Genomic DNA, 15,242 nt, shown 5'->3' with positions numbered 1-15,242 from the left:
TCCAAGAACTTTGGTTATGGTTCCATCCTAACTACTTTCGCCTTGGAGAGGATTCCACTAATGCAGCCACAATACATTTCACTCAGATTTCCAGCACCGAGGGAACCACGGATGCAGAGATGGGTTGATCTCATGGAAGGCATGCTGGTCAATCACAGATTTCATTCTCTGATGCCTTATTTGAGTGGTTTGACCATTAGGAGATGGTCTTCATAGAGTATGCATACATTGGGATGGATTTCTGAGGCAACCCATATTTTACACTACTAGCTAGTGAGCAGTGGGGTATTATAGGTAAAAAGATCTGATTGTATATTTGTTTATTGTTTTTATAATGTTCATGTGTTTTTTAAAGGTTATCAAGACTAATTAGACTCATATATGTGTGCAGATATTGGACCAGTGTGACTAACAACGCGCCTGAGGGTAGCAGCTATCGTTCCAGTAGGAGAGGCTATAGGGAGGGCTGTCCTTCGCGATCTGGACATAACAAAAACCCTTGCATTGTTGCAGGATTAGATTGAGGGTCTTACCCTTGGTATTCAGGATGTGAGGACCGATGAGTTACCTCTGAGATTACAATGCCATACTATCGGCGTATCGAGACGATGGACTAGGCTCTTACGTATGATCGCATAAGCAGTGACTTGCTATCACCAGCACCATTAGGCTAGGGTGATTTTTTGCATTTTTTAGTTTTTGAGTCGTATGACCGATTTTGTCCTAGACACATAACATTTTGTAAAAAACTATAAACAACTATATATATTTTTTTATTTTCGGAGTTTTATTTCGGTTAAGTTATATGATCTTGATTCAAATGTTGATTAAAATGCTTTTTCCTTTATAAATGCTGCAAATGTCTATCTAACACATAATTTTATAATGAATCAGTTAATGTCTTTAAGTTTCTGGAAATGTGTTGATATTGAATAGAATCAAACTACCTTTCCAAAATCCTGACCCTTAGGAACATATGATGGATAGCTAGATTCCAAATGGAATAAACGCCAGTAAGTTGTAGGGTGATGAGTTGTGAATCTAGCTTGACAAAAAGTCAGCGTATGCCATGTGTGATGGCATCAAAGAGAAGTTCCATCAATGCACTGTATTCAGCGATGTTGTTTGTTGACCTAGAAATACATATCCCTTTGGAAGTCACTAACTCGCCGCTTGGATAAAAAATGGCCCAGGTTACAGAAGATAGATTCTGAGGACTACGACTAGCTCCATTGGCGTATCCAATGAATGATTGCAATAGGCCCGATATCTGAAACAAATTCAAAGTGGATTACCTAACCAAAAATATCAGTCTTGACGAAAACAAAACATAACAAAATCATATAAAGAGATTACTACACTTAATCAAGCACAGTAACGCTTAAGATACAACTTGTTTTGGGGTTGTGATAGTGGAATCCCATCGTAATCTACTAGATCATAGGCTCCTTTTGTTAATATCCATTTAACCATGTAGGGGCCCATCCACAATGGTTGGAACTTACCTACTCCAATTTATTGGATTCCTGATCGTACAACAAGACTAGGTCACCTTCTAAGAAGATACAGGGTTTAACATTTTTGTCAAATTGTGCCTTGACTCATTTCTTATGAGCTTCGTTAGCTAGGGTAGCATCACGATGGTTTCATCCAAATGGATTAGTTCCAAGAAACAAGCCTCTTCCTCCGAAGTTTCGGGAAGTAGATCGATTGCGAGTTTGAGAGATGAAATTTCACACTGAATTAGTAAGACCATTTCCAGGCCATACAACAACTGAAAGAGTGTAAATCCAATCGCATTTCTCACCGATGTCCTATATGCCCACAAGGCCAAGTACATGATTAAGTGCCAACTCCGTTTGTGGACTCCAATCATCCTTTGTAGCATGCGCTTCAGGACTTTGTTGATGGCCTCAACTTGTCCGTTAGCTTGCGGATAATATGGAGTAGAACTATCGTGGGACAGTCCTAATTTGGCAGCCAATTCAACCATCATGTGATTGTGAAAATATGATCCATGATCTGTGACTATAGCTTGTGGAACACCAAATCTAGAGACTACATGATTGAAAAAGAAAAGAGCAGCCGTTTTGCCACTGTTGTTTAATGTAGGCATCGCCTCGGCCCATTTTGTAACCTCCCAGCCGAGGTGGGGTTACATGTCATGAAATCTATGCCTCATTTGGCGAATGGCCCAACAACAACTACTGGATGCAGCAGTGCGGGCTACTGTTTGGTTTTGTGGTTGAAGATCTAAAAGGAATGGCAACTTCTAACTGTGATTATGCAATCTTTGAATATAGTAGGCCAGAAGTAACCTGCTCGTAAGATCTTTTGTGCTGTAGCGTAACCATATTGGTGCCCCTCTCATGTGCCTAAATGACAATCATTCAAGACTTTTTCGGCCTCCTCATGCGTGAGGCTTTGCAGAACTATATTGACACCATGACGGTAAAAGGTATCATCGACGATCATGTAGTCTTTTTCTTGGTATCTAGTACGTCGTTGTTTGGAGCGAGAGGTGTTAGGCCTAAAGGTCTGGGTTTGGAGATAGATTAGTATATCTCCATACCATGAAGCACTTGTTGATATCAAAAATAGAGATTCATCCATGATTGATGCTTTAGATGTTGAATTGTTGGACAATGATGGGAGGTCGCATAGTAACTCTACAAAAACTAGAGATTTCTTTGATTTGGATTTTGTGAATTCCATATCAAACTCTTGCAAAATGGCTATCCATTTTGAATATTTTCCCCCTAGTAATTGATGCGATAGAATGTAGGTCATAGGGTTGCAATCTAACAGAATGGTAGTTTTGTGAAAGAGGATGTAGTGTCGAAATCTCTGTACTACGTGAACAACCACCAGAGCCAGCTTTTCAACATAAGAGTACTTGCTTTCTGTATCATTTAAGTTTCAAATTAAATAATAGATAGGATGTGCAATTCCATTGTCTTCTTGTACTAAGACCACTACGATGGTTGTATCTACTGCAGCAAGATACAGGTTAAATTCCTTTTGATAGTCAAGAATGCACATTAATGATGCTTTTATTAGGGAATCCTTTAAAGCGTCAAAGGAATCTTGCGCAACCTGATTCTAGTTGAAGGGCACTTCTTTTTTCATCTAAAATGTATAACCTTTAGCAAGTTTGGCGTAATTCGGAATGAACCTCCTTAGAATGTTTGCTTTCCCTTGGAGTTTCTAAATCCGAAGCAAATTTGAAGGTGGAGGCATGTCAATGATTTCTTGAACCTTACATGGGTTAAGTCGAATCTTATCCTTAGAAACTACGAAACCAAGTAAACGACCAAAGCCAACACAGAACACACACTTGTGTGGATTGAGTCATATCTTGTAGTGTTAGTAACATAGAAATATAGCTCTCAAATGTTGTGGATGATTAGTCCACTTTTGCGAATAATCCAGTAGATTGTCGAGATATGGTTGAACGATGTTTTTGATGTCATGGATGGTGTAGTTCATTGCCCTCTGAAAAGTTTCCCTTGCATTCTTTAAGCCAAATGGTAGTTTACGGTATGCGAATGTGCCCCATGGACATATAAATGCAGTCTTCAACTGGTCTGTGGGCGGATGTTTATTTGATTGTATCCTGAAAATCCATCCATGAATGAAAAGATTTCGCATCTAGCACATTCATCAATTATCTGGTTGACGAAGGGTGTAGGGTAGTTGTCCTTTGGACAAGCTTGATTTACATCCTTGTAATCAATGCACACTCTAATCGTTCCTTATTTTTTCATGACAGGAACAATATTTGATACCCAATCAATTAGAGGAATAGGGTAAATGAAACCAACATGTAAAATTTTTTCAACTTCTGCCTTGATGGCAACAGCTTTCTTCGAGTGAACCTGTCGAAGCCACTGTCATACTAGTTTGACATATGGATACATCTTTATTTCATGTTCAACGATGCTCGAGTTGATGTCTGGCATTTCTTCATATGACCATGCAAAGACATCTCCGAATTCACAAAAGAGAGTGGAGTATATTTCCAGTTCTGAAGAAGAGTAAGATTTGCCGACATGAATATTCTCTACAACGTTAGGTTTGGTCGAGATATTTATGGTGATAGTTTCTTCAATATTGGATAGATTTCACTCGAAGTCCACCATATTTACAGTATGTGATAGAAAATCAAAAACTGAAGGATGATCTAGGTTGCTGGAATAATCTTCGTTGTTATCTTGAAGATGGGAACGATGGTGGTAATCTTCCCATGAAGCCTCTCCTATCATCATTGACTGAATGATTCCTTCATCTGTAGAATGTACATGTGACCAAGGATTTGAAGAGGTGCCATATTCTTGAGACCTATCTATCCAAACACTCGATGAGCGTTGATTTGGGTTTGCCACCTAGGCCAAGAAAATTGATTGCTACAAAATTTCTATGGGGCTTGGAGGCAATACCTAGTGATGATCCATGCTAATAAAATGTTCAGAAATCTTCTTAATCTTTGCTGATATATAAGATACCATATTACAGGTTTCCATCGTGGCCACTTTCACCAGATTACTTGGAGGCGGGAGGGAAAAAGTACCCATTAAGGGAAGGTCTTTTAGGATGCCTACTCCAACATTTTGAAGCATTTGAGAGCTTCCATGGATCATTGGAATGCTTCCCGTAACTTGTGAACTATTGGGGAGAAAGGTTAGTTGGTCAACGATTGTAATTCCACCTTGGAAGGGAAATGCAATCTTTCTAAAATATGCTGACACAACAACAACCATAGCATCAATCCAGGGCCTTCCCAGTAGGATAGTGTAATCAAGGTTTCCATCGATAAATTCGACTTCAATTTCTACTGTCTTTCCCCCCAGTTCCACTTGTAAGTTATTTAATATCCCATACGGAATGTATGTTCTTCCATCGAATGCTTTTAATGTCGTTGATGATCGCGACAAGGGTGGTGAACCTAAAGTTTTCCAACAACTTGTTGACATTATATAGGTGGATGCGTCCTTGTCAATGATTGTTTGATGAACAGTTTTGTTGAGGGCTTTTACTTGTATAAGGAAAGTGAGTTGGGTTGGTAACAGAGGTTCATATCCTTTGTGGTTAAAGGCCACATGATTGGAATCCTTTGGGTCAATCCCACCTATTGCTGATTATAAGGCTTGCTTTTGGGAGGGGCAATTCTACAGTACTTCATGTGTTGACATAGAGGATGGCGATTGAGCTAGATCTTCTACTATATTATAATTCTATGTTGCTCCAGCACGAGGATTAAATATCATTTTGTGTACTACTCCCTTTTGCAGATTTATTGTTAGTTCAAGAATGATGGGTGGCACAACTTTTGACAAAGTTGTTGTCAAACTACTAGGTTGATCTATAGCCTTTTTGTTCGACATTTATGGATTCCTGTAATCTTTATTCCTTGTCGATATCAAAGCATCATTTTGCTGCTCCGATATGGATAACATAAGCACTTGGGATGGGGAAGCATTATCAATAACAACCAGATTAGTTTCCGGGTTTGGAAACGGATCAGTCAATACTGCTGAGGTGCTTGAAGTTTTTAAAAATTTCTTGACCTCAGCTCAATGCGGACAATCTCTTGTCTAATGGTCCTCATTGCATATGAAACATGGCTGATTAGGTTTCTTTTGCCCAGTAGGGTTTTTAGAAGATTTTTCAGGAGGTGAATCTTCCTGTTTCTTCTTCTTGTTTTTCCCTTTGTTCTTGCCCCCTGGTTGCTTCGGTTCTTTTCCTTTTTCAGTTGACATGAAATTAACCTTCGAGGCAGGAAGTTTGTCATTTGCTTTTTTGCTAGAAACTGCAAGGGCTTTAATAGTTTGATCCTTTGCAGTTTGCATACTTGAGGTACCAATCACGCCATTGCTAGCATGAGAGTCCCTGTTTGATTTAGGAGGGGAAGGAATGGAAAATTCCAGCCTAGGAGCATTAGGAATTTTGTCATAGAGCGTGCCAGACTGAGTATAGATCAAGTCTAAATATTGTGCTCGAGTAATTACTTGCTCTTCAGTGACAACTCCTCCTTTCACCACATCTTCTGTAATAGAAGGTAATAATGATTTAATAAATCACTCAGCTATAAGCTGATTAGGAACATGGGTCTTTACCATTCGACAACATTGTCACCACTCATGAATATGATCAGATATGTGAGTGGCTATTGTCTACTTAAAATTCGTAAGGAGTTATGTTCCTGTTTCATACCTTATGGGTAATTAAAAGTGGGTTAAAAAGGTAGTGGCAAGGGCGCTGAAGTTATCAAATGATGCTCTAGGCAATTCAATTTACCATTTCACTTCCGGACCAATTAGCGTTCATTGAAAAAGGTGAAGCCTAATCGAATCATCATTGAAGGTGTTGGATGAACACCACAAATGAAATGTCATTACGTGATTTGATGGATCTTCACCCAGATTTACATTGAATTTATGAATATTTGAGGGAATTTTATGAGGAATTGCCGGCCACCAAGTTGCATACACAATTGGATCATTGGTTAACTGGTTTAAATCTGGTAACTCTAGAGTTGCTACAAAGAGCAACTATTGATTCAGGTTTGGCAAAGCGTACCCAAGATAAGATGGGATTGCCTTAGCAGTGGGTCTTTGCATACCAACATAATGTATCTAATTCTGATAACTTTGATAAGGTTGATGGACATAACCAGTATAAAATGGTTGTTGATAACAGTTTTGGCAATGCGGTTGTCCATTACCTAAAGAGCCTTATTTCTCAGGTCCTCGGTAAACTTGCTGGAATTGGGTTTGTTGATATTCCACCAGCCATGGTTGTTGAACCATTTGCTGTTGCCCAATACTGGATGATTGACTAAGATGCGGAGTCATAACACCTGTTTGAGCCTGAGTCATTTTGGTTAAGGAGGCACTAATATGAGATTATGGCGCCACAGAGATAAGAGGTTGTTGTACTACAACTTGAGTAATTTGAGGTTGACATACAACAAGCTGTGCTTGTTCTTGTGACACAGTCACAATAGCAGGTGTAGTGGTAATATTCGACACAGGTTGGGTTGGTTTCATTGAATATACAACCCTTGGTTGTTGAGGCAATATTGGTATCCAACCACTAGATGTAATTCCAGTTTGACCTGACTTTTGTTGTGAGCTCTCATACGGTTGTTCTCCAGGAGGGAACAATGAAAAAGCATACTACCCCCCGTATGGTGGTAATCCAGTGTTCAAAGGATAGATGGGTCTTTGAATACTGGGTTGCCCAAATTGAAACTGGTACGCATGATCAATTTGCTGAGCTTCAACATAAGAAATGCCAGATAAGGTCCCGAAAGAACCAACGGGAACAGACCATGTCGTCAAAACAGTCTCTGGGTGGACTCCATCTAGTGATTGATAACTAGTTGGGACAAATGGTATACCAACAAATATCGTAGGAGTGGTAGCAAGAAGTTTTTTTGCAGATGTATCAGATGGCATAGTCCTAGATGTTGATGGTTTTTCAGACATATTAAGTCTATCCAAAATATTTCCTAGCGATTCGATAGGAACTTGCGATGAAGGATTATTGAAAGAACTAACTTCGGGAATAGAAGGATATAAGTTGATCCTAGCTCCAAAATGTAATGGAGTACTGGATGGAAGATCCTCTACAACTTCTTCTATAGCAGTCAATCCAGGTGGAAGAGGTAGATCGTCAGGTCCATAAAATATTTTTGGGGCCGAAGAAGGTATAGTTTCTGCAGTGATAGATACCTGAGGGGTGACAACTTCTGAATTTTGGAACTCAACTCCCAGATGTTCAGGTGAGTGAACTTCAGTTTCTGGATCAGCTCTAGGTGGAGTTGTTTCAGGTATCGAGGCATCTACTGTTACACTAGGGTCAGTTCTAGTGTCCTCTTGTAATCGTGGAACTTCTTCTGTAAAGGCAAATGTATCGGAGATAATTGGAGTAACTGGAGTCTCTGATGATGTTGAAACACAAGTTTCAAATAAACCAAGAGATTTTGACCTAGTTAAATGAGATCGTCTTTCTTGGAATGGTTTCGTTTCTAGAGTCAAAGACAATTGACTCATTAGTCTCTGTGAATGACAGGGTTTTGATTGACTTTATTCCACAATTGCGGATTACTTGATCAACTCAAAATTAAAAGGGGAAAGTATTATTCCGAATTAAATAAATTTTATGACGCTTTGACACGACTTGCTTTTCAAATTTTTAAGAGTCGAGAAAAAGCTAAAGGTGGCTCTAGTCGCCTTCCATTTTTAATGAGCCTGAAGTGACAAGTGCTTAGATGGACCTTTTATTTTAAGGAGTCAAAAAGGAACGAAAGTGACTACTCTGGAAATCTAGACAGAGGGATTACCAAACCAATTGCAAAACTGCAATATACACCTTGGTGGTAAATAAAAGAGAAATTACCAAGGACTTTACTTACGGCAGTCAATCTTCCTGAATGCTATGTTCAGTGCATTACGATCGATAGGGCGACAGACACAACTTCCTAAGGATAAAGGATATCAGCCTATTGTGGTCTCCCAATATATACTCGATGGTACGGGGAGCACAAGTCCGTACTGGCACTTGTCATATCAAAGAGGAGGAATCACCCAACCTTCGATGAAAACGATAGTTACTAGGCTTTACGACGCCAGAATACATATCTAGCCTAGACTTCTAGATGTTGTGCATTAGGTTCCAAAGCATTTTTATGTTCATTGAGGTTTATTTTATAGTTGATCTTTTTTAAGAAGTTTGCCTTTCAAGGTTCACCGTGTGATGTAGATGTAAAATTCCTAACTATGCAATCTAAAATGATAAACAGTGATTTGTTTTCTTTTAGCAATGAAAATCCTAGCTACTAAGGAAAGAAGAGTACGATTATTTCGACAAAGAGCAGAGAGCACACATTAAATGCACTTTTCCTAAATCATTTTCCACATGCAGTCTAAATGCAAATGCACATGCATGTATTTGTTTTTCCGTTTCCTTAATGTGAGAATGCCAAAAAGAAAACTAAGTACAGATCTGAACTACTTTTCTTCAAAGTGACACTTTAGCAATTTATTTTCAAAACGAAAGGAAGACTAAGATGACACTTACAATTTCAAATGGGCGACTACTTTTGACACTTCAAATATTGACAATTCAAATCAAATACAATGGCAAAAGTAAAATTGAATATCTAGAAGAGGAAGACTTTACGACACTCTTCTTTTTGACTCACGATGACAATTGCGACACTTTTGAATCAAAAGACGACAGTTCGATTACCCTACTGTTTGCAAAGGAGGACTGTAAATGATGAAAAATACATAAAAAACATTCACAATTCCTGATCAATGGAGGCTGAATAATGTAAAGGAATAAGGCTTTAACAATGATACACTGATCATAGACAGCAAAACTACTGAATAGAGCTAAAAATAATGAAGAAAAAACCAAATTCCAGAGAGGGAAACAATCTCATTCAATCATCGCACCTATCCTTAAGGGAAACAGGGATGCATCTCACCTGCAACACATGAGAGGTGGGATGTATCCAGATTTCTAGTTAGAGATAGTGTGATGGACCAGGGAATGAAACTATGCTTGGTTTTCACTCACAATTTGTAGCTAAGTTCAGTGATTTAGGTTGAGCTTATGATGGATAGTAACAACAAAGTATAGGGGTATGATATTATGAGGTTATTGAGCTACCAATAGGGCACCTAGGATTTTTTCAAGTCAGATGTTCAGTTCATAAACCAACCTAGAGATTGACTGAAGAAGCGTTGATCTACTTTTCACTTGCATAACAAGTGAAGTTCGAAAGCTAGCTGGCTTAACTTCAAGCTCTGTCTATAGTTTATAAAGAAAACAATAGTAACAAACAAACAAACTATTCACTCCCCAGTGGAGTTACCATTTTGTTTCCAGGAAAACTAGTGTCTATTTGATCTACTAGTCCCACTAAGATGGGTAGCTATCTCAGAAACAAACAATTCAAAGTAACTTGTGTTTTCCTTTATGGATGATAGATAAGAGAGAAGTAGAGAGCACCAATCTCGATCTTTCAATTGGCTCCTTTCTTGTTTTCTCTCTCCTTTGTTAGAATTTGTCACTCGTTTCTCACCTGTCCCACTTCAAAGAACACCTATAGAGACAAAGCAACAGAAAACCATCAAAGCATAGAGATCTATAATACCGTAAACAATGCAGAATTAGAAGTACATTAACCATACAATTGCATTCACCATCACAATATTTACAAGTACACAAGTATATGGAGGAAAACTCAAATAACTTTATTGATAGTAGAAGTAGAAGAGAGGATCACAACCCAGCTATCTGATCCAGCATTATCCTCCCAGCATGAAAGCCCTCTTCACCTTATGAAAAGCAAGATCACCCAACAATATAATGTCTCAAAGAGAAAACACCAACACTTCCTTACCAATTACAAAATTCCAGCCTTTTGGATCTCTGGGATGAGGGATCCATTTATAGATATTTGTAGAGGGGTGAGTTAGCTTCTGGGTTTTTTATTAGTGTCATTTCACTGATATTTCTTGGTTCCACTTGGAGATTTCATGATCTCTTACTCATCCCTGGGCGAATTCAAAGAGGCAAGTGTCATATGAGAAGTTTCTAGAAGATTCCCTGGGTTTCCACTTAGCAAATTGTCTTTGCTATTTGTCTACTCTCGCCCATCGCACCCTACAAAAGGCTCTTTTAGTATGCATCGCATCTGGCCAGTGTTACAGTTAGCATGCATCGCATCCTCAGCATGGAGCAGTCTGTATGGTCTAGTTTTGGCCAGTTCTGAGTGGTTTTTCAAGTGGAACTTCTGGGAAATGATGTAATCAGTTGACCATGATCCTTTAGGGTGTGAAACAAAAATTTTAGGGGTTTAAGATCGCTTGGTTTATCGACATATGTGATTGGGGTTGCAGTGCCCAAATATGTTTATAACAATTGGCCCTATGGGGCTGGTGCTGCTATAGCTAGGTGTCTTCTCTCGTAAGGCTGGAGAACAATTGGTCATCATGGAACCACATCTGCATTTAAACTAATTTGATTGTCAATTTGGATGATTTGAAATAAAAATAAAAAATAAAACTTAGAAAGTGTTGAAAATGGCTTTTACCTGAATCATCCCATTGCTCTCCTAGTGGAAAAATCATGTCTCGATCGTCGCGATAATCCATCCTGGCGTATGGAAAGTCTTGAATCACAAAAATTTGGTTGTTCAAACAATGGAAATATGTAGGTGGAAATCGAACAACCTCTATGCCCTCAGTGTGATGGGCCATCAAAGCAACCTAATGAACCATTCTAGGCTCTCGAGGAAGGCCAACATCAATGGGAATATGCTGCGAGGCTAGCATTGGGATCCTCTCTAGAGCAAAGGTGACTACGATAAATCCATATCCAAAGCTTTTCAGCTTTCCATTCTTTTCTCTGGTTAGTTGGCCTTTCACATTTGCCAACATAGCCTCGAACCAGTTGTATATGGTGCCTTGAAAATAGTCTACAGCCATCTGCATCTAGGATCTAGTAGCCACATGCAATGCTACACTCCCTCATAGTTTGATAATAGTGAATGCAATAAATTTAAGCTTGGGATGGATGGTGGTTTTAATATCAATTTGTTTATCCTTGGGGTCTGCTAAATCATTGCAAAACTCCAATCGGAGACTAGCGACAGACTGGCCACCTGGCCTAGTCTCAAAAAGAGATAATTGTTCACCCCTCTTGGACAAACCGGTCAAAAAGTATATATATCCTCCAGCTCGATTTTGAGCTGGTGGCCACCAAGCACGAAACATTGGTCCTGTGTGTTCCATCTATCTACTAGTCATGTCAAGAGGTCTACGTGGACCCTCATGCCCAGTATGGCCCAAAACTTATACAGTCTGCATGCTTTCAATGCCTGCAATGTGGGCATATGATTTATTGCGGCATTATCTACATCCTCGTGCTTGCCTTCTTGCCAAATAAGCATTTTGAATGCCCTATAATGCATAAAAAGACATATTAGAAAAAGCTTGTTTGAAAAATTTTGGGCAAAAATGGAGAAATTTAAGTTTTAAAACTCATTGCGCGGGGTCTGTACCCGCTGCTTACAAATAGTGCGTAGGTCTGCATGGGTTGTGAGCAATAGGTGTGGACCCATGAATTTTTCTTTATAGAAAAAATTCGGGGTCCGTAAGGCCCACATGTTACACCTACGGACCCCCATGAGCAATTTTTTAAACCTATTTTTCCTTTAAAAATCAAATTTAAAGCTTAAAAACAAAATGTAAAAGGATGAAATGCAAGTTAAGGAGACGTGGATTACCTGGAGCTGATGGTTTTCGATTCCAACAGATGGATTTTCCAGAATCTTCACAGGAACTTATTTACCCAAAAGCTCTCACTTCTCACACTGAACTCAAATGGTAAAAATGAAGTTAGAAAAGCCCTTTTTATAAGTTTTTTTCAAATAAATGAATTTTTAATTTATCTATTTTTCACTTTAAAAAGGTAAATTTTTAAAAACATTTTTACTTATCTTAAATAGGCATGTGTAATGTTTCGAGTTTTTGTGGAGAATATTGGATTTTTCGAGAAAATTGATCATTTTTCAACAAAGTGCATACTTTTATCACTTTTTCGGACTCTTTCAAAAATTTACAAAAAAGCAAAACATTGGAGTCCTCTTTAAGCCCTTTTCAGACTCTCGAAAATTGAAAAGATTGCCAAGCACTTGATTGTTTGAACTTGTTAAAATAAATGAATAATCGTCCCTTCAGCATAAGTTTACCCCTTTTATGGACTATTTACGAAAAAGGTATATGTTGACTAATTACGGTCAATGGAGTTCTCTCTTGCATTATTTATCCTTTTTCGGGCTCGAGGGACTAAATTTATGAAAAATTACCCCCATGGAGTTTTCTTAAGTTTTTCTTCTGACTCCGTAGAATTGAAAAACACCGAGTTTTTCCTATACTGGACTTGTTAAAATTTAACATTAAAGGACCTGTTCAATCTTAAACAGGAACGAACCACTCCTTCTTAGGGTTCAAATTTTAAACTAAGTTTGGATGAGCTTATAAAGAAGCAAATGTTATCCTCCTCAAGCTTGTAAAAAATAAAGAGGAACTTGCCAGAAATGGTGGGGGAAAGAGAGAAAAATGAACCTGTTTATTACACTGTTTTTTTTTAAAATCCGTTAACGACTCTTGAACATGACACTTTTTTTTCACCTGGGTTGGGAAAATCCTTTGCCTAACAGTTAATCAAATCACATTGAAAGTCTTTAGTCGGTTTCTGGGTATTAGCTTTGGGTCAATTGTCACCAAGCCATCTTCAGTGTCGTTATGTGTTCAAGAGAACATTTCAAACAAACCATTCATCTGTGAAATATTTGTCATCCATTTTGACCATCCCTTAGTCAGTCCTTGCCAATATATTTCTTCAAAACTTGATCTATGATTTCGTGTTGTGGGCTTGCCTATGACGGATCACTTTCTATCGAATTCAGCTCATTAACTAGGAAGTGGATCTAGAAATCGTTAGTACCTTGAAATTTGCATGCCCTAATGGTAGGTTTCTCGCCTTCGATGATAGGTTGCATCATTGACCTTTGATCGAATGATTCTATGACATGTTCGACTTCAGCTCATTTATTCACATTTCATGGATTGTACTGAGTACTTTGAGAGCCATTGACATTACTGGTGGTTTCTCTCACACTTGTTAACAGTTCATATCATTGACTGGTAATCAAGTGGTTTCTACCATGTTCGACTTCGACACATTCATTCACATGGATAGAATCGTACTAGTTCGGGAAGAAGAAATCAAGACCCTGTATCTAGTTTCTACCATCCAGGTTACGAGGAATTTTGTTATTCATTATATAGTGGACTATTCATAAACAGATGGCTGCATCCATATTGTGTCTACACATGTCTATACTCTTGATGTATTACAAAATCATTCCTGTATCAGAACAGTTTAGTCAATTTTCTAGTTAGTTTTGATCTGAGTATGGGAATGCCTACCTCAGCGATGATATATATATATCTCTCTCTCTCTCTAGATATATATATATATATATATATATATATATATATATATATATATATATATATATATATATATATATATATTGCATTGAATGTTTTTACAAGTTCCGACTGGGGTGTCCAAAAGATGATCCTTGAAATGATAAAGTACTTCACTCTTCATACATGACAGACTCTATCTTCATCTATTACAAACCTTGCACTTTAGGGGGCAATGTGGTGCACTAAAAATTGTCACCTTGACATTCTGCTATCTGTGTGAGTTCATTACCACTCATACTTTCCTCCTTTGCAAGTCTAAAACATCAGTTCCTCATATCAAGTCTTGAAAATAAGAGAAAAACTCTCAAAAGTTTTTAAAACTCTGGTTTCGCACTTTATATTTGTCTTACTTGTGGTCCCGCACCTAATGGTCATGTCTCCGGCGCACCTGGCTGCACTGTCTTTGTGTTAAAGGTGCGGACCCCTGTAGAAGTTAAAAAGGCACAAATATATTCTGAAAAAACTCACTTTCAGTTATTTCTAGAAGCTTCTGGAAGGAATCTTGAGGTAGCAAGTTCTCTCTTTTAAGGTTCATGTAACCCATACCTTTGAAGGAGCATATTCCTTTGAAGCAAGATTCTATCCCTTCATAGGTGGAGCTGTAACCTCCTCCTCTGCACTATAAAAAGAAGGATTGACCTAGTTAACCGATTAGAGTTAGAAGCTTAGTATTTTTTGAGGAAAAATGTTGTTGGAACTTAGTCTCCTTTAGTTGAGTCTTTATGAGGAGAGATTACTTACCTCTACAAATCTCATTTGGAAGAGTGCAAGACTTGTCAAAGTAAAGGAAATTCCTATTTCAGACCCCCAGAAGAACTTGTTCAACATCAAGGCTGAAAAGGTTGTAAATTTCTTCTAGTATTCAAAGTTAATACAAATATATTTGTTTTTCTCAATAAGTTCTTAATTCATTGCTTATTTTATCGATTACTTGATCACCATAATAGTCATGATTTATAATATTTGCTATGCAGGTGCTATTTAATGTTTGCTTGTTTTTTATTGCAAGTCTTCAAAGATAACTCTTTCGAACGACTGGAGAATGAATACTATGAACAAGCACTTGATCTAAAGTAGGATCTTAACACCTTTGTATTATTTAATTATAAATCGCATATGTCTAGAGAAAGATAGATTTGTTTGTTTGTTTGTTGCTAGACTATC

This window comes from Pinus tabuliformis, chromosome 3_1, assembly GCF_031772625.1.
Source record: "Pinus tabuliformis cultivar Carrire ecotype Pingquan chromosome 3_1, CPIR1, whole genome shotgun sequence".
Lineage (NCBI taxonomy): Eukaryota > Viridiplantae > Streptophyta > Pinopsida > Pinales > Pinaceae > Pinus > Pinus tabuliformis.
This window is presented reverse-complemented; position numbering follows the sequence as displayed.